This window comes from Myxine glutinosa, chromosome 5 (genome assembly GCF_964187855.1).
Source record: "Myxine glutinosa chromosome 5, kmMyxGlut1.1, whole genome shotgun sequence".
Taxonomy (NCBI): Eukaryota; Metazoa; Chordata; class Myxini; order Myxiniformes; family Myxinidae; genus Myxine; species Myxine glutinosa.
The window spans coordinates 31406567-31424705 of NC_136265.1; positions in this window are offsets into that span (position 1 = coordinate 31406567).

Consider the following 18139-nt stretch of genomic DNA (forward strand, 5'->3'; position numbering starts at 1 on the left):
GCCCCCCTCGCGGGGTTTCACCCACGTCCTCACCATGGTGGACCGCACCACCCGGTGGCCGGAGGCCGTGCCCTTGGCGTCGACAACGGCGGCCGATGTCGCGCAGGCTTTCATCGCCACCTGGGTCGCCCGGTTCGGCGCCCCCTCAGACATCTCATCCGACCGCGGCCCCCAGTTCACCTCGGAGCTCTGGGGGGCGGTTGCGCAGGGGCTCGGGGTCCGGCTGCACCGAACCACGGCCTACCACCCCCAGGCTAACGGCCTGTGTGAGCGATTTCACCGCTCATTGAAGGCCGCGCTCCGGGCCACCCTCCGCGACGGCGGCTGGGTCGACAGGCTCCCCTGGGTCCTGCTGGGCCTCCGGACGGCGCCCAAGGAGGACCTGCGCGCATCCGCGGCGGAGTTGGTCTTCGGGCAACCGCTGCGGGTGCCGGGCGAGTTCCTCCCCGACTCCACGGCACCATGGTCCGCGGCACAGCAGCGCTCCGCTCTGCAAGAGACCGCCCAGAGGTTCGCCCCGGTGCCAACGGCATGCCACGGGCACCCACCGACGCACGTCGCCCCGGAGCTTCGCACGGCGGAGTACGTCTTCGTCCGCCACGATGCCCATCGGACACCACTGCGGCCCCCGTACGACGGGCCTTTCCGCGTGCTGGAGACCGGGGCGAAGCACTTCACCCTGGACATCGGCGGTACTCCTGACCGCGTTTCGGTAGACCGCCTCAAGCCGGCCCACCTCGATGTGGACCATCCACCGCCAGTGGCCCGACCCCCACGTCGGGGCCGCCCTCCTGCGGGCGGACCCCCGGCACCGCCCAGCCCCGCCGCCACGCCGCCCCCCGGTCCTGCACCCATCCCAGGAGCAGCCAGGGGCATCCCACCTGGCATCCCTGCACCCCGGACGCCGCCGATCGCCAGGGGGCGCTTCGGCCGGGTCATTCGTCTGCCCCGCAAACTGGCCCTCCAGGTGCGCGGGAATTCTGGGGGGGCGCGTGTGGCGGACACAAAAGCCCACTGGCGTGGTGACATCATTCCACGCACCAAGTGGGCGGTGGCCACGTCCGAGGGGTAGGCGTGGCCTCATGAGAGACACAGGGCGCTCAGCCCGGAGCGGTACAGTGTTACAGTGTAGTCTTGAATAAAGGCGTTTATATGTTACCGCTTGTCCGCTTCCTCCTTGCTCACAAGCAGCGCGCGTAACGCCGCGCTTTAATACGATTGATTAAACATATTTATTTATTTATTGATAGATAGTATTGTAGGAGCTGGGGCTCCCACGTCGATCAGAAGAATGGACGCGACAAAAAGCTGGAATTCATCTGAGTTGCTTTATTGAAATCAAACACTCAGGCACTCTGAAAACCCGTTTATCGGTCAGCAATATATATCTATTAACCCAGGGGGTTTGCCCAGGCCCGGCGCCAGGGGGCGTGGCCCAGCGTCCTGGCTGCGGCCTGGCAAGTTGAGGGCGAGCCTGCCCGGGCATGCGGGCGTCCCGACCGAGGCCTGGCAAGTTGAGCGCGGGCCTGCCCGGGCGTCCTGGACGAGCCCGGCATGGTGATCGCTCCGCGTCCTTGATAGGTGCAAGGCGATTGTGAAACCCCAGCGGCAGCCGCTACACACGTCCCCCCAGAATCGACTTGCACCGGCAGGGTCAACTTGAGGGGGGTCCTGATGACCCGGCCGAAGCGACCCCTGGCGGGTCGTGGGAGGGGGTCCGGTGAGGTGGTGGGCGGTCGAGTGGGGGGCCCCGTGGACGGGGGGCGGCCTCGCCGCGGCGGAAGGGCCACCCGTGGTGGGTGGTCGACGTCCACGTGCGCCGGCTTGAGGCGGTCCACTGTAATCCGGTCCGACCTGCCGCCGATGTCGATGACGAACGACTTGTCGTCCCGTCGTAGCACCCGGAAGGGCCCGTCGTACGGCGGCTGGAGTGGCCACCGATGTGCGTCGTGACGCACAAAAACATACTCCGCTGTGCGGAGTGCTGGGGGGACGTAGGACTGGGGGTCACCGTGGTGGGATGTCGGCACGGGGGCAAACCGTCGGGCGGCCTCCTGGAGGTCCGCGCGCTGGTGAGCTGCGGACCAGGGACTGGTAGCGTCGGGCACGAATTCGCCCGGGACGCGTAGCACCTGGCCATAGACCAGCTCGGCGGTGGATGCCTGGAGGTCCTCCTTGGGGGCCGTGCGAAGGCCCAAAAGGACCCACGGCAGCCGGTCGGCCCAACCGCCGTCTTGAAGGCCGGCCATGAGCGCGGCCTTCATGGAGCGGTGGAATCGCTCGCACAACCCGTTTGCTTGGGGGTGGTAGGCCGTAGTACGGTGGAGCTTGACCCCCAGGTTGCGGGCGACCGCGCCCCACAGCTCGGAGGTGAACTGTGGTCCGCGGTCTGACGAGATGTCCGCCGGTGCGCCGAAGCGGGCGACCCAGGTGGCGATGAAAGCCTGCGCCACGTCGGCGGTGGTGGTGGAGACGAGGGGAACGGCCTCCGGCCACCTGGTGGTCCTGTCCACCATGGTGAGCAGGTGTGTGAACCCCCGTGACGGGGGGAGGGGGCCCACCAGATCCACGTTGACGTGGTCGAAACGTCGTTCGGGCACGGTGAAAGGTGCCAGCGGGGCCTGGGTGTGTCGGTGGACCTTGGCCCGTTGGCAGGCCGTGCAGGCGCTGGTCCAATCGCGGACGTCCCGACGAAGGCCATGCCAGACGAAACGCGCCGACACCAGCTTCTGGGAAGCTTTCCGGCCCGGGTGGGAAAGGCCGTGGAGGGAGGCGAAGATGCGGCGTTGCCAGGTGACGGGCACGATGGGGCGAGGCTGGCCTTGGGAGACGTCGCAGAGCAGGACAGTGTCCGCGCAGGGGATGTCGGCCAGGCGGAGGCCCGTGTCCGCCGCCCGGAGGGCTTGCACCGTGGTGTCGGTGGTTTGGTCCGCCGCCATAAGCGCAAAATCCACGCCCAGGTGGACCGCGTTCGCGCTGGCCCGGGAAAGACAGTCGGCCACGGCGTTGTTTTTGCCGGCGACGTGCCGGATGTCCGTGGTAAACTCCGACACGGCGGAGAGGTGGCGCTGTTGGCGGGCCGACCATGGCTCCGTGACCTTGGCCATGGCGTAAAGCAACGGCTTGTGGTCGACGAACGCCGTGAAAGGTCGGCCCTCCAGGAGGTGGCGGAAATGGCGGACGGCCAGGTGTAGACCGAGGAGCTCCCGGTCAAACGTGCTGTATTTGAGCTCGTTCGGCCGGAGCTGCCGGCTGAAAAAAGCGAGTGGCTGCCAAACCCCGTTCACCCATTGCTCATGTACGGCGCCCACCGCGTAGTCGGAGGCATCCGTGGTGAGGGCGATGGGAGCGTTGAGCACCGGGTGAGCGAGCAGTGTTGCGTCGGCGAGGGCCCGCTTTGAGCTTTGGAAGGCCGCATCCATTGCTGCGGACCAGACGATGTCGTGCTTGGCCGGCTTGCCCCGGAGGGCTTCGTAGAGGGGCCGCATGAGGTGAGCAGCGCGGGGCACGAAGCGGTGATAAAAATTCACCATTCCCAGGAATTCCTGCAGGGCCTTTATGGTGCGGGGACGCGGGAACGTGGTGATGGCCTCGACCTTGGTTGGCAGCGGCACGGCCCCGTTCTTGGTGATGTGGTGGCCCAAAAAATCAACGGCCGTCGTGCCGAAGTGGCATTTGGCCGGGTTGACGATGAGGCCGTGCTCGCTGAGGCGCTCGAACAGTGTTCGGAGGTGGAGGAGGTGCTCGGCCCGGGACGTGCTGGCGACGAGGATGTCGTCCAGGTAAACGAAAAGGAACGGCAGGTCACGCAGCACGCCGTCCATCAAGCGCTGGAACGCCTGAGCCGCGTTCTTGAGACCAAACGGCATCCGCAAGAATTCGAATAAGCCGAACGGCGTGATGACTGCCGTTTTAGGGACGTCGGCCGCCCTGACAGGTACCTGGTGATATCCCCGTATGAGATCAATTTTCGAAAAAATGACCCGTCCCGCCAGCCGGGCGGAGAAGTCTTGGATATGCGGGATCGGGTACCTGTCGGGGGTGGTAGCGTCATTCAGACGGCGGTAGTCGCCACACGGGCGCCATCCACCCCCCGGCTTTGGCACGATGTGCAGTGGCGAGGCCCACGCGCTATCGGAGCGCCGCACGATGCTGAGGTGCTCCAACGCGTCGAATTCGGCCTTCGCTACGGCGAGCTTGGCTGGGTCGAGGCGGCGGGCCCTGGCGTAGACCGGCGGGCCCGTGGTTGGTATGTGGTGCTCGATCCCATGCCGTACTGCGACGGCCGAAAACGTCGGCCGCGTGAGGGCCGGGAACTCCGTGAGCAGGCGAGCAAACTCGTTCGCCGCCGGGACGGTGCATGCCAGCTCGGTCGGCGCGGAGCTGCTCAATGTGCATACCAGGGAGCTGAAGGTTTCAGCGTTGATTAAACGACGCCGTTGGACGTCCACCAGCAGTCCGTGTGCGCAGAGGAAGTCGGCGCCTAGCAGAGCCACGGGCACGTTGGCGGTTACAAACGTCCAAGCAAAGCGTTGGCCGCCGAAGCAGAGGGTGACGTTGCGCGGGCCGAAGGTGCGGATAGTCGATCCGTTGGCCGCAACTAAGGAGGGGCCGCAAACCGCGGATTGCCTGTCCTGGTCAGAGGCGGGTATGACGCTCAGTTGGGCGCCGGTGTCGCACAGGAAACGCCGTCCGGACGCTTTATCCGTGATGAACAGTAAGTTGCCCGTATGGCCGGCGCTCATGGCTGGTAATGAACGCCGGCCCGGCCGTTTCCCGGCCTGCCGAAGGTGCACGGGGGTCGGCATGTCCGGGCCTTTCGTCCGAACCTGGCATGATAGTAACACCACGCTTGGTCGGGTGGAGGTGGTCGGCACGGTAGAGCGGCCGCCAATTGCGTCGGCAGTTCGGCCGTCGACCGTGCCGGGTGCTCGGGCGCCATGGTTGTTGCGTCGGACGGCGGTGGGTCCCATGTCGCCGCTGCGATGCGCCGTCCTGCAGCGGAGATCTTGTCGGCTTCTCTGGCAAGGGCCCGGGGATCTGTGATCGTCGTGCTTGCCAGGGCGAGGCGTACCGGGTTAGGCAGCTGACGGAATAACAGCTCCCGGAACAGGAATGCCGGAGAGTGCTCGCCGAGCAGTGAAAGCATGTAGTCCATTCGCTCGGAAGGGCGCGTGTCGCCGAGCTCAGGCAGTTCGAGCAGGCGCCGTGCGCGTTCCGCCGATGGGAGGGCGAAAGCATCGAGGAGCAGCTTCTTAATCGCGCCGTATTTGTCAGCGGCTGGCGGGCTTTCGAGGAGGCTCAGGGCGCGGGCCGCGGTAGTCGACCCGAGCGCAGCTACCACATGGTGGAAGCGGGTGTCGTCGGCCGTGATGCCTCGCAGGGCGAACAGGGACTCCGCCTGTGCGAACCAAACCGCCGCGTGAGCCTCCCAGAAGGTAGGCAGTTTAAGGGCGACTGCCGTGTCCATGTCGATAGGTCACCAATGTAGGAGCTGGGGCTCCCACGTCGATCAGAAGAATGGACGCGGCAAAAAGCTGGAATTCATCTGAGTTGCTTTATTGAAATCAAACACTCAGGCACTCTGAAAACCCGTTTATCGGTCAGCAATATATATCTATTAACCCAGGGGGTTTGCCCAGGCCCGGCGCCAGGGGGCGTGGCCCAGCGTCCTGGCTGCGGCCTGGCAAGTTGAGGGCGAGCCTGCCCGGGCATGCCCGGGCATGCCCGGGCGTCCCGACCGAGGCCTGGCAAGTTGAGCGCGGGCCTGCCCGGGCGTCCTGGACGAGCCCGGCATGGTGATCGCTCCGCGTCCTTGATAGGTGCAAGGCGATTGTGAAACCCCAGCGGCAGCCGCTACAGTATTAAATAATGGAGATTTTAGATAAAAAATAGTATTTATGAAATACAATACATTATAAATAAGCATTAAAATGATTGGTTGATGGTTGCTATGATATGCAGTGCAGCATGGTAAAATCGGTCATGCAGTCGTGGCCAAAAATATTGGCACCCTTGCACTTTTTTCAAATAATGCACCATTTCTTCCAGAAAATTGTTGAAATCTAAAAATCTTTAAAATATATATTAAATTAAAAATATTTCTTTGGTTTGCAGTGGAACAAAACAAAAAATATCTGAAAAAATTACTAAATCTTAGCTTATTCCACACACAAATCCTAAAATTGCCCGGACAATATTATTGGCACCTTTTCGAAGTTGTGAGGAATAATTAGATTTCAACAAGGTGATTCTCCTTTACTTTGGTCTTGAACTCACCTGTGGTCTTGAACTCACCAACTCACCTGTGGTGAGTTGCAGGTGCCTGCAATATAAAAGAGAGAGAGACTTTGACTTTTAAGCTCTTTTTATTATAAAAGTATAAAACAAGAATACCACCAAAAGCAATCAATCAGGGCAATCAGTAAAATCATAGCAATCCCGAAAGGAAAAAAACAAACGGTGCACTGCAAACCCAGCAACAGAAAGGTGCAAATGCCAGAAAAAAAACAGCACACGATAAGAAACACCCGCACTGTATTATACGGAGATTAACAATTTGTTTTCCTGGACCTCACAAATCCCTCCAACACACCAAGTCGCAACAAAATTAGCAAGGTCGTTTGCCGTTTGGACACAGCCAAATTCAAGCTTGAGCCTTGCTGACACCAATGAACTAAAGAACACCATGATACTGCATTCCTGCATGGGTCTGCCGCCCAGCTTCGCCTTCCGCGACAGGTATACGGCCAGTTTAGCAGTAGCGGTTAGGAACCCGAATACAATGGATGTGGTTCCCTTTTTGGGAGGAAAGCCAAAGATGTAAGCTTTCAAAGAAAAGGTAACCTGCAATCTATGGGAAATAAAATTTAACCAATGAAACAAAGGAGAAAGTCTTTCACAATTAATGAAAGCATGAAGCAAATCTTCCCTCGCCGGACAAAAGGGGCAACAGCCGGAAATGGGGGAAAAAAAACGGATGACAGCATTGGAAGGAACAATCCAGTGGGCCAAACGCCACTGAAGGTCACCTGTTCTTTTAGAAATAAGTCCAGCATACATTGTATCCCATAAAGGTTCAGAGGGGGGACCGGGAGGCAAGAGTCCTTTCCACCGGGTAACCCCAGCTAGAGGTGGGTCCCCAAGAAGAAGTTTCACACAAGACCTATAGATACTCTTGCTGCTCATGCCATGGAAGGGGGGTGACCCTGCGCTCATGGGGGGCAGCTCGTTTGGGGTAAAAGTGACCCCTAATTTTGGGACTGTGGGCTCGACCTCTATGTCCTGCGTCCAATGTAGGCCTAGCTGGTGGCCCTTTCGGATCACCGCTCTTAGTATATTCTCGATTTGCCTCCTGGACCGAACACCTGTTAGGTCCGCCAGCTCGTTCGCAGGCTTCCATCCCTGTCCAGAGTCGTGTCGGAGATGACACACTTTCAGGATGTTGGCCGCTATAAAATGCTGGCAGAAGTCGCGACTCCTCGGGATATCGGGGAAAAGTGGGTTGAAAAATAAAGGCTCATGTGCATACATGTTAGTGCCATACGAGTCTGTTTGGCGACTTATCGAAACGCCCTGCCAGGCATTCAAGAGGCTCTGATAAAAAACTGGGAGCAGAGATGTATCGGTGTGTTGAAGGTTGGTCAGGAAAAGTTCCTGTCCGTATCCGAGCCTCCCAGCTCGTTGAAGAATGGAGCAGGCTAAGGGCTTTCCTGGTAGGTGTTCTGCATACAGCAAGCGTTGGATGGAGCGGAGCCGGAAGGCCAACAGGCGGCATTTCACATCGACTAGGCCATGACCACCCTCGGCCAAGGGACAACATATGGCGCTGGGTCGAAGCCAGTGGTAGCCTCCCCAAAAAAAATCCACCAGTTTCCTCTGGATAGCTTGGAGCAAAACCTCCGGTGGTTGCAGGCAGATGAACCGGTGCCACAAAAGGGTAGTGACGAGGTTGTTGACAACTAGCACGCGACCCTTATAGGACAGGTGGGGTAGAGCTCTTTTCCATCGGCTCAAACGCCCGTCTACCTGGTCAATGATCCTGTCCCAATTGTTCTGGGCATACTGAGGAGGTCCGAGGAAGACGCCCAAATACTTGATGCCATCGTTTGCCCACACTAGTTCTGCAGGAAGGGGAGGTGGTGGTAATAACGGTGGCATAGATAAGTCGTTTTTTGGGAAGGGGATCCACAGAGCCTTGCTTTTCCCCCAATTACACCTTAATGATGAGGCAAGGTTGAAGTCCGACAAACACTTTGCCATGGCGTCACTGTCGCATTTTCTTTTTATAATGACACACAGGTCGTCGGCATAAGCTGACAGGGTCAAAGGTGGGTGTCCTGGAGAAAGGGCAAGTCCAGGGATATCCTTTCTGAGGGCGATTAAGAGGGGCTCCAAGGCGAGGGCAAATTAATAGACCTGAAAGTGGACAACCTTGCCTTACCCCTCTCTGAACCTTTATGGGTGGGCAAAATTCGTTGTTAACTTTGATCAGGCTGGAGATGTTTGCATATAACAAAGCTATGTAGGCTCTAAAATTTGTGCCAAGCCCGCATGCTTGTAACACATGACACAAAAACTCATGATCAATGCTATCAAAGGCTTTTGCCAGGTCAAGAAACACCAATCCAAAATCCTCTTTAACACATTTACCAGTTAACAAATCTCTGACTAGGAATATGTTGTCATAGATGGATCTGCCAGGGATGCCGCAACTTTGATCAGGTGACACCAGGTCCCCGATAACTGTCTTCAACCGGTTCGCAAGGACCTTGGAAAACAGTTTGTAATCCGTGCACAACAACGAGATCGGACGCCAGTTTGACAGGTGTCGGAGATCGCCAGTCTTGGGTAGCAGGCAGAGTACTGCTCTTCTAAAACTGAGCGGTAATTCTCCGGATAAAAGAGATGCATCCAGAACATTGAGCAGCTCTGGGCCCAAAATGTCCCAGAATGCCGAAAGAAATTCGGCCGGTAGGCCATCGATGCCAGGGGCTTTTCCCGACTCCATCTCAGCGAGTGCACCGGATAGCTCTGGAAGGGTAATTGGAGCATCCAGTTCCAGACGTTGGGCCTCAGCCACGGAAGGAAGGTGAGAGGTCAAAACATTCATCATTTCGTGAGAAACTGTTTTGGCCTTGAAAAGTTCAGAAAAGAAATCAATTATATTTAATCTTATATCACTCGGATTTGTTAGGATGTTCCCCCCTGGGTCCAAAACCGAAGATATGAGTCGTGCTGGTTTCTCTATAGTTTCTAGGTGAAAGAAAGCCTTAGTTGGGGTATCTGAAACCTTTATATTTTGTATTCTTAGCCGAACTAGTGTGCCCGCTGCTTTTTCATGGATCAAATCCCTTAATTGGGCCTTCTTCTCGAGTAGCAACCGACAGTTCACTGGGTTGCTCTCATTGGCCAACTTGCTCTCTAACCTTAAGATGTCTGCTTCCAAGCAAGCCATCGTGATATGTTTTACATTGGTACAGTGCGAATTAAATTGTTGACAAAATACTCGAATTTGGGCCTTTAGGTTATCCCACCAGAGGCTAATTGAGGAGAAAGAAGATTTTTTAGTACTCATTTCAGCCCAGAAATCACGAAAGGAGTCTGTAAATAAACTGTCCTCTAAAAGTTTAACGTTAAACTTCCAGTAACTATTTCTGCATGTGGGTCGAGGAAAAGAAAGATCTAAGGTTACCATATGGTGGTCTGAAAACAATGACGGAAAACAACCTGACGAGGCCGCGACGTTCTTAAAGGGTACATTTATGTACCAGCGGTCGAGTCTTGCCGAAGACACCCGGCCATTGGCACATCGACACCAGGTAAACTGGACTGTGTTGGGGTGGTGCAATCGCCAAACATCCAGTAGACCGGCCGTCTTAAAGAAACGGGATAGGTCCGCATGGGACTCGGGGTGGGGTTCTGCCGAGTTTCTGTCTTTCGGAGGGTCAAAGGTGCAATTAAAGTCACCACCAATGCACACACATTGATCGAGATCAACTGATTTCAGGTGGTTTACCATGGAAGTGAAGAAGGCCTTTCGGTCCCTGCTCTCACTAGGTGCGTACACATTGAAAATGGTACAGCGGAAGTTTTGATGTGCAAGCTGGAGGGAAATAAGCCGGCCTTTTATGACTTCCTGAAAATGACAAGACTCGAAAGCTAGGCCTGGCTTTAGAAAAAACCCAACCCCAGCAGATGAGGCTGACAGATTGCTAAAATAGCATTGCCCTTTGAAAGTTTGGCACCAGTCATGTTCCACGTTAGGTGTGATGTGGGTCTCTTGTAGTAAAAGAACATTTGCCTTTTTACGGTCAAACAAGTTTTTGACTTGGGCCTGACGGAGGTGGCTTGCACCCCCACCATTCATGTTTAAGGTCGCAAAGGAAATGTTTTTCATTCCGTGGTAATGAAATCGCCCTGTGCTTGGGAACACTCTGCACCTGCTCGGGTAACAAACTTTCTTAACCTGTGGAGTTGAGATTTCGTCAGGTCAAAATCCTCACGCGCTTTGATTATTGACTTTGCGGTGCACATGAATGCAGCCAAGTCAGGGAAATTGTCTTTAATGACAATGTTGCGGTGACGATACGTTTCGTTAAGGAAGGTAAGAACGAGTTGAGGGGATACCTGCGAGTGACCTGTCATTGTTTGTGACAGCGCGGTTGCCTCAATGTCATCTTCGGACTCAGACACGTCAGATAACATGTCGTCGGGATCTGGGGTATTACCCGCTGCCCCCGCGGTCTTGTCTGGGGGCACCTTCACAAGTTTCTCAAGGTGTTCCCGAGGGCACTCGTTAACACTTTGGTGGATATTTGTTTCTGGGGTCGGAGCTTGGGTTTGAGATCCCGGCAAACTCAGATTTGCTGGCCCCGTTTGTACAGTGGGAGCGTTTATTGAATCCTTAGTCTGCTCGGTATTTAAAGGGGGGGCAGGCGGAAAACCATTTCCCAGCTCGGAAATGGTAATACTTTCACTGGAGGTTTCGCACTCGGAAACTTCCAGGTGAGAGGTACAAATTTTATTTTTTGGCTCATTTACATAATGAGACTCACTGGTGTCATTGGCAACGGTATCCATGTTCTCAGTTAGTGAGGGAATGTCAGAGGGGCACTCGGACACGTGTGCGCCGGAAATGGTGCCGCCCATGACCGCCTTCTTTGCAGCACCAGCGAAACTGCTTGGCGCTGGTGCTCTTCGCTTTTTAGAAAACACTGTGGATTCTTCGTTCATGGGTTCGGGAAAGGGGGCAATGCTAGTTGTGTCAGTCGCATCGGTGGGTGTCGTCACATTGGAATCGAAAAGCACCGGTGTGACAGACGACTCAGTCGGGGTGTCAGAAGGTACGGTCGGGGTGTCAGAAGGTACGGTCGGGGTGTCAGAAGGTACGGTCGGGGTGTCAGAAGGTACGGTCAGGGTGTCAGAAGGTACGGTCCGGGCGTCCGAAGGTGCGGTCGGGGTGTCAGAGGGTACGGTCCGGGTGACGGAAGGTATGGTCGGGGTGTCAGAAGGTACGGTCAGGGTGTCAGAAGGTACGGTCCGGGCGTCCGAAGGTGCGGTCGGGGTGTCAGAGGGTACGGTCCGGGTGACGGAAGGTACGGTAGGGGTGACAGGAGATACGGTCCGGGTGACGGAAGGTACGGTAGGGGTAACAGGAGATACGGTCCGGGTGTCAGCGAGCATGGTCGGGGTGTCACAAGGCGCGGTGGAGGGATTGGCCTTTTTGCAAGCCCTTTCGTTATGTCCCGGTTCACCACACTTCGGACAAGCGGCCCTAGGACAGAATCTTTTAACGTGTCCGAATTCTCCACAATTAAAGCAAGTTAAGGAGGCTGAGGAAGCATACATGTGGTATTCTCGATCATCCAACGATACTTTAAAGGATATATTTAAACCTGTATCGGCTCCGCGATCCGGGAGGATCATGTACACCTGCCTCCTAAAGCTCATCACGTGTTTAACACGATCACTGCGACACCCGAGCGGGATCATTGAGATTCGGGAAACAATTTTTCCATAACGAGACAGAACAGATAGGAGTTTCTCGCCTGGCACAAATGGTGGGACGTTGGATATTGTTATCTTGGTCGCCGGCGTATCCATAGGGGATACCGTAATGTAATGGCCCCCTTTTATGGTTAGACCGGTACTAACGACGTCATGGACGAGTTTTTCTTCTGACACGAAGACAACAAATTTTTGGTTCATTCGTGACGCCGCACGAACATTACCGTCTCCTATGATGGATCCCACGGCAAGGATAATGTCCTCAGTAGGAGCTCCTTCGGGCGGAACACATGCGAATGCATGCTTACGTGTCAATTTCTCGAACGCCTCGCAACGAGAGCGTGTATTCGCCATACCGGCGAAATCCCCCCCCCCCCCTTGTCCGAACCGGACAAGAAGGTGTCAAACCTAAATAATCAAACTAAAGTAAATAATAAACGTGCATTATAAGCGCAAAAAAAGGCTTACAAAGCGTCGTCAAAGCCAGTAGGCCGCACCCAAAATGGGCTCGCTCTCAATCCTCTCTCTCTTGAAGACAAGGGTACAGAACGGATGGAAACACGATGCCGAAGCACAACGGATGGAAAAGGAGAGGGAGGGGGGGCAGGGGAGGGCAGGAGAGGAGAAAAACTCACAAAGAACTCACTACACCACAGAGCAGTTGCTCACAGCCGCCATGACGCCACACCCACCACAAACGGCCAGCAGGGGGCGCGAGAGAGAGAGAGAGAGAGAGAGAGAGAGAGAGAGAGAGAGAGAGAGAAAGGGAGAGAGAGAGAGAGAGAGAGAGAGAGAAAGGGAGAGAGAGAGAGAAAGGGAGAGAGAAAGGGAGAGAGAGAGAGAGAGAGAGAGAGAGAAAGGGAGAGAGAGAGAGAGAAAGGGAGAGAGAGAGAGAGAGAAAGGGAGAGAGAGAGAGAGAGAAAGGGAGAGAGAGAGAGAGAGAGAGAGAGAAAGGGAAAGGGAGAGAGAGAGAGAGAGAGAGAAAGGGAGAGAGAGAGAGAGAGAGAGAGAGAGAGAGAGAGAGAGAAAGGGAGAGAGAGAGAGAGAAAGGGAGAGAGAGAGAGAGAGAGAGAGAAAGGGAGAGAAAGGGAGAGAGAGAGAGAGAGAGAGAAAGGGAGAGAGAGAGAGAGAGAAAGGGAGAGAGAGAGAGAGAGAGAGAGAGAGAGAAAAGGGAGAGAGACTTTTTTTTTTGACTTTTGACGTCCTTTTATTCCAAAAATTATAAAGTGCATGGATGTACAGTGTATAAAATCAATAAAGCCAAAAACAAGAGAAAACGATGAAGCGAGGAAACAATACAGATATATGCGTTGATCAGTTCAACTTTTACCGAAAACAAGTGCAATCTTCTGCAGCACTATTATGAATTGTAGAAATTATGAACAATCATGAGAAAAATAATACCAACTCGTTTTGGCGGACTTCACAGACACTTTTCAAACACCATTTTTCCACAAATCCATCAATTTCGCCCATGCTCTTGGAAAACTCAAACTCATGTTTTAGCCTTGCAGCACACAGTGGGTTGAAAAACGTCATGACCTTGCACTGATGAATGGGCTTACCATACCGCTTCTCCTTTCTGGACAGGTAAGTGGCAAGCTTTGCTGTAGCTACAAAAAAGCACAACAGTTCATAGTCCTTGTTGTGTTGCCGTCTCTTTTTGAGCCCAAAAATAAAGGATCGAAAAGTAAATCTGAAATTCATTTTGAACGACACAAAGTCTAACCATTCAAATAAAGGAAAAAGTCTTTCACAGCCAATGAAAAAATGAAAAACATCCTCATTTACAGAACAAAAGGGGCAACATGCAGATATTGGGGCAAAATTCCATACATATGTATTACATGGGATGATCCCGTGGGCAAGGCGCCACTGAAGATCACCTGTTCTTTTGTTGATCAGCTTGCTATACATTGATTCCCATACAGGTTCATTGGGGGGCCCGGCAGGGAGTAGCCTCTTCCATCGTGCTACTCCATTTAGCGGAGGAATACCAAGAACTTGAGATAACCACCACCTATACAGGCTCTTGCTGCTCTCAGCATGCAATACACTTGTCCCTGTGCTTACAGGTGGAAGTTCGTTGGGAAAGCAGGCAAAAATCAGTTTCGGAAACGGGGACTCGTTGGGGTGTCCAAAAGTATTCCAAGTCCAAAGTTTCTGTAGCTGATGACGTTTTTGAACAACTTTCCTCAAAATCGTTCCAATTGTCCTCTTGGACCGAATCGCCGTCAAGGTTGAAATTTCCTCCACATTCCTCCACCCGACACCGGAGTTTGGCCGGAGGTGCCATACTTTGTTTATGCCTGCCTCAATAAAGCGTTGGCACAAATGACGACTCTTGAGAACATCAGGGAAGAGAGGATTGAAGAACAGGGGTTCAACCTCGAACATCCCTGGGGAGTAGGTGTCTGCTTTACGGCTCACGGAAAGTCTTTCCCAGGCACTGAGAAGGCTCTGGTAAAATATGGGGAGCGTTGATGTATTCACGTACTTGAGGTGAGTCAGGAATACTTCGAGACCATAGCCGAGTCTACCCGCCTGCTGTAAAATATGGCAAGCCAAGGCATGGTTTGGCAGGTTTTCACCAAATAGGAGGCGTTGAATGGAGCACAGGCGAAAAGCCATGAGACGGGATCTCACGTGAACAAGGCTCTGACCACCTTCCGATGAAGTAAGGCATATTACACTTGGCCGCAGCCAATGATGGCCTCCCCAAAAAAAGTCCACAAGTTTGGCCTGTATCCTGTCCAGCAACACTTCTGGTGGTTGCAGGCAAATAAAGCGATGCCACAGCGTTGCAGCAACCAAGTTGTTTGCCACTAAGACTCGGCCCTTAAATGAGAGGTGCGGTAGGGCTCTTTTCCACAGGTTCAGCCTCCTGTCTATTTCTCCGGTCACACCTTCCCAATTCCTTTTCTCAAATTGTGTAGAGCCCAGGGACACACCAAGGTAATCAACACCATCTGTTTTCCACTCCAAGTTTTCTGGAAGAGCAGGCAGATGTGTTGAGACAGGTAGGCAGCTATTAAGGTATGGCACCCAAAGAGCTTTGCTTTTCGTCCAATTAACCTTCAGAGATGAAGCCATGAAAAAGGTTCTTAAGGACTTTACAAGAGCAACAATGTCTTGGTGGTTTTTTATAATGACGCAAACATCGTCTGCATAGGCCGATATAGTCATTGGTGGGCTTCAGGAAAACAGGTCAGGCCAGAGATATTCTTTCTCAGTGTGCAAAGAAATGGCTCCATTGCTAGCGCAAAAAGCAAACCTGAGACTGGGCAACCCTGCCGTACCCCCCTCTGAACCTTTATGGGGGGAACCAGTTCATTGTTCACCTTAATTACACTGGAGATGTCAGTGTACAATAAAGTTATAAAGGCCCTGAAAATTACCCCAAACCCACATGCTTCAAGAACATGGCACAAGAAAACATGGTCAATGCTGTCAAAGGCTTTTTCAAAGTCTAGAAAACATATTCCAAAATCATTTTGGTCATGGCGAGCATACATTAAATCCCGCACGAAAAAAATGTTGTCGTAAATCGAACGACTGGGGATGCAGAATGTCTGATCAGGTAAAACCAGATCACCAATGACTTTTTTTAAGCGATTTGCCATTGCTTTCGAAAACAGTTTATAGTCGGTACACAGTATTGAAACCGGTCTCCAATTCTCCATCCGCCGGAGGTCTCCTGACTTTGGGAGAAGACTCACCACTGCTCTCCTTAGGCTTAGTGGCATTATACCTTTTCGCAAGGATTCTTGGATTACAATCAATAGTTCTGGGCCCAAGATGTCACAAAATTCCATGTAAAGCTCAGCTGGCAGGCCATCAATTCCAGGAGCCTTTCCAGATTCCATTCCAACCAGGGCACGCTGTAATTCATCAAGGCTTAAGGGCACATCCAGCTCCAGGCGTTGAGTCTCAGTTAGGGTTGGGAGATGGGAGGTAAAACATTTTATTTTATCCTCATTTATATCTTTTTTAGCAAATAGTTCAGAATAATACTTTCTAATAGTGATTTTTACCCCATCAGAACTTGTAATTTCATTCCCACTGGGGTCCTTAACTGATGAAATAAGCTGGGGAGGCTTCGTTTCAGCTTCTAAGTGAAAGAAGGCTTTGCTAGGACTATCCGATACTTTGATGCTTTTTACTCTCAGTCTAACTAGCAGTCCTGCAGCCTTCTCCTGTAATAGTTCCCGGAGTTGGGTCCTTTTTTTCAAGGAGCAATTTATAATTTGCCTCATTTTCCTGCTCTGCCATTTTGTTTTGCAGTTTTAGAATTTCGGTTTCCAACCGTGCCAATGTGATTTGATTTTCATGGGTGATGTGGGAATTAAACTGTTGACAAAACAGTCGTATATGAGTTTTCATATTATCCCACCAAAGGTTAGTGGAAGCAAAGAGGGGCTTTTTTCCAACTATTGCTATCCATAGGATGCGAAAGGCTTCCTTAAACAGGGTATCATCCAAAAGGCTTGTATTGAATTTCCAATAGGCGCTCCTCCGTTTGAATTGTGGGAAAGATAGGCCCATCGTGACCATGTGGTGGTCAGAGAAGATGGAAGGGGTAATAGTTGAGGAGGTTGCAATATTCCTTAATCGTGGGGTGATGTACCAGCGGTCAAGCCTCGCTAAGGATACTTGGCCATTGGAGCATCGACACCATGTAAACTGCCGGTCATTTGGGTGCATCAATCGCCATACATCCAAAAAAACCCCACCTGAAAGGAACTGGGAGAGGTCACCGTGGGACTCAGGATGTGGTTCCGGTGAATTTCTGTCTATTTTGGGCTCTAGCGTACAATTGAAATCTCCCCCCATGCATATGCACTGATTTGGGTCAAACAAATTTAAATGGTTTATCACTTCAGTAAAGAAGGCTTTACGGTCAGTACTCTCGCTTGGTGCATATACATTAAAAATAATAAGCTTCAGGCTATTGATCACCAATTCCAGGGAGGCAAAACGTCCCCGAATCACCTCCTGAAAGAGGCAAGATTCAGGTACAAGTCCTGGTTTTAGCAAAAACCCCACTCCAGCAGATACAGATGACATATTACTGAAGAAACATTTACCTTTGAACATGCTGCTCCAGTCATGTTCAACCTTCTCAGTAATATGAGTTTCTTGCAGTAATATTACATCGACTTGTTTCCTTTTGAATAAACTATTCACTTGGATCTGGCGGATGTGACTGGCCCCACCGCCATTTATATTGAGTGTTGCAAGATTAAGCGTCTTCATCACTCATTAGTAAATTTTGCCTGACACTGTGAGTACTCACTCTTTGCCTTTGTTATGATTTTCTTTAGTCGATGAAACTGCGATTTTGTTAGGTTTAGTTCCTCAGATTTTTTTATGACTAGTTTTTGCAGCTGAATAAAGGGAGCCAAATCAGGGAAATGATCCCCAATGACGACATTTCGCTGTCTATATGTTTCATTGAGGAATGAGAGAACAATATGGGGAGGGGTTGGGGGTTGATCTGGCATTACTTGTGATAATGCTGTTACCTCCACCTCCTCTTCCGATTCTGATAAATCAGAAAGTGGTCCAATGGGGTCTGGGTCAATACCGTTTTCTTCTCCTGCTATGCAACCTAGCCTTCCCTTGTCTGGGGGGTCCACGCAGTGCTGTGTTTGGGAAACATCAGCACATTGATTACTGATTTCCTCAATTGGCATGAAATTATTATTCCCACATTCCTGTGGATTTATGTTTTCGTCCTTTTCTGCTATATTGGCAGATTTATTGTGGATGTCAGCCTGTTCGGCGACATTCGCTTGGATCAATGATGCGCCATTCACGGTATCATGGCCTGAATTATTTACATCATTAACGTCATCTGTGTGAGTAATGGAAGCGCGTTGTTTTAGCGGCTGAACCCTGATGCTCTTTTCTGGGTTTTCCTCTTTATTTATTTGGTCCGCGCTTTGCAGAGAGATTCCAGGTGCATCCTGAAGAGTTTTTTCACTAACAGCCTGAAAATCGAGCACGACCTTTTTACCTGCTCCAGATGAGTCACTATCATCCGGAGCCCTTCGTTTACTCGTCCCCACCTTGCTATCAGTGTCCATTTCAACATTTTGCTGAGGAAGAATAAATGCGTTCACAGCTT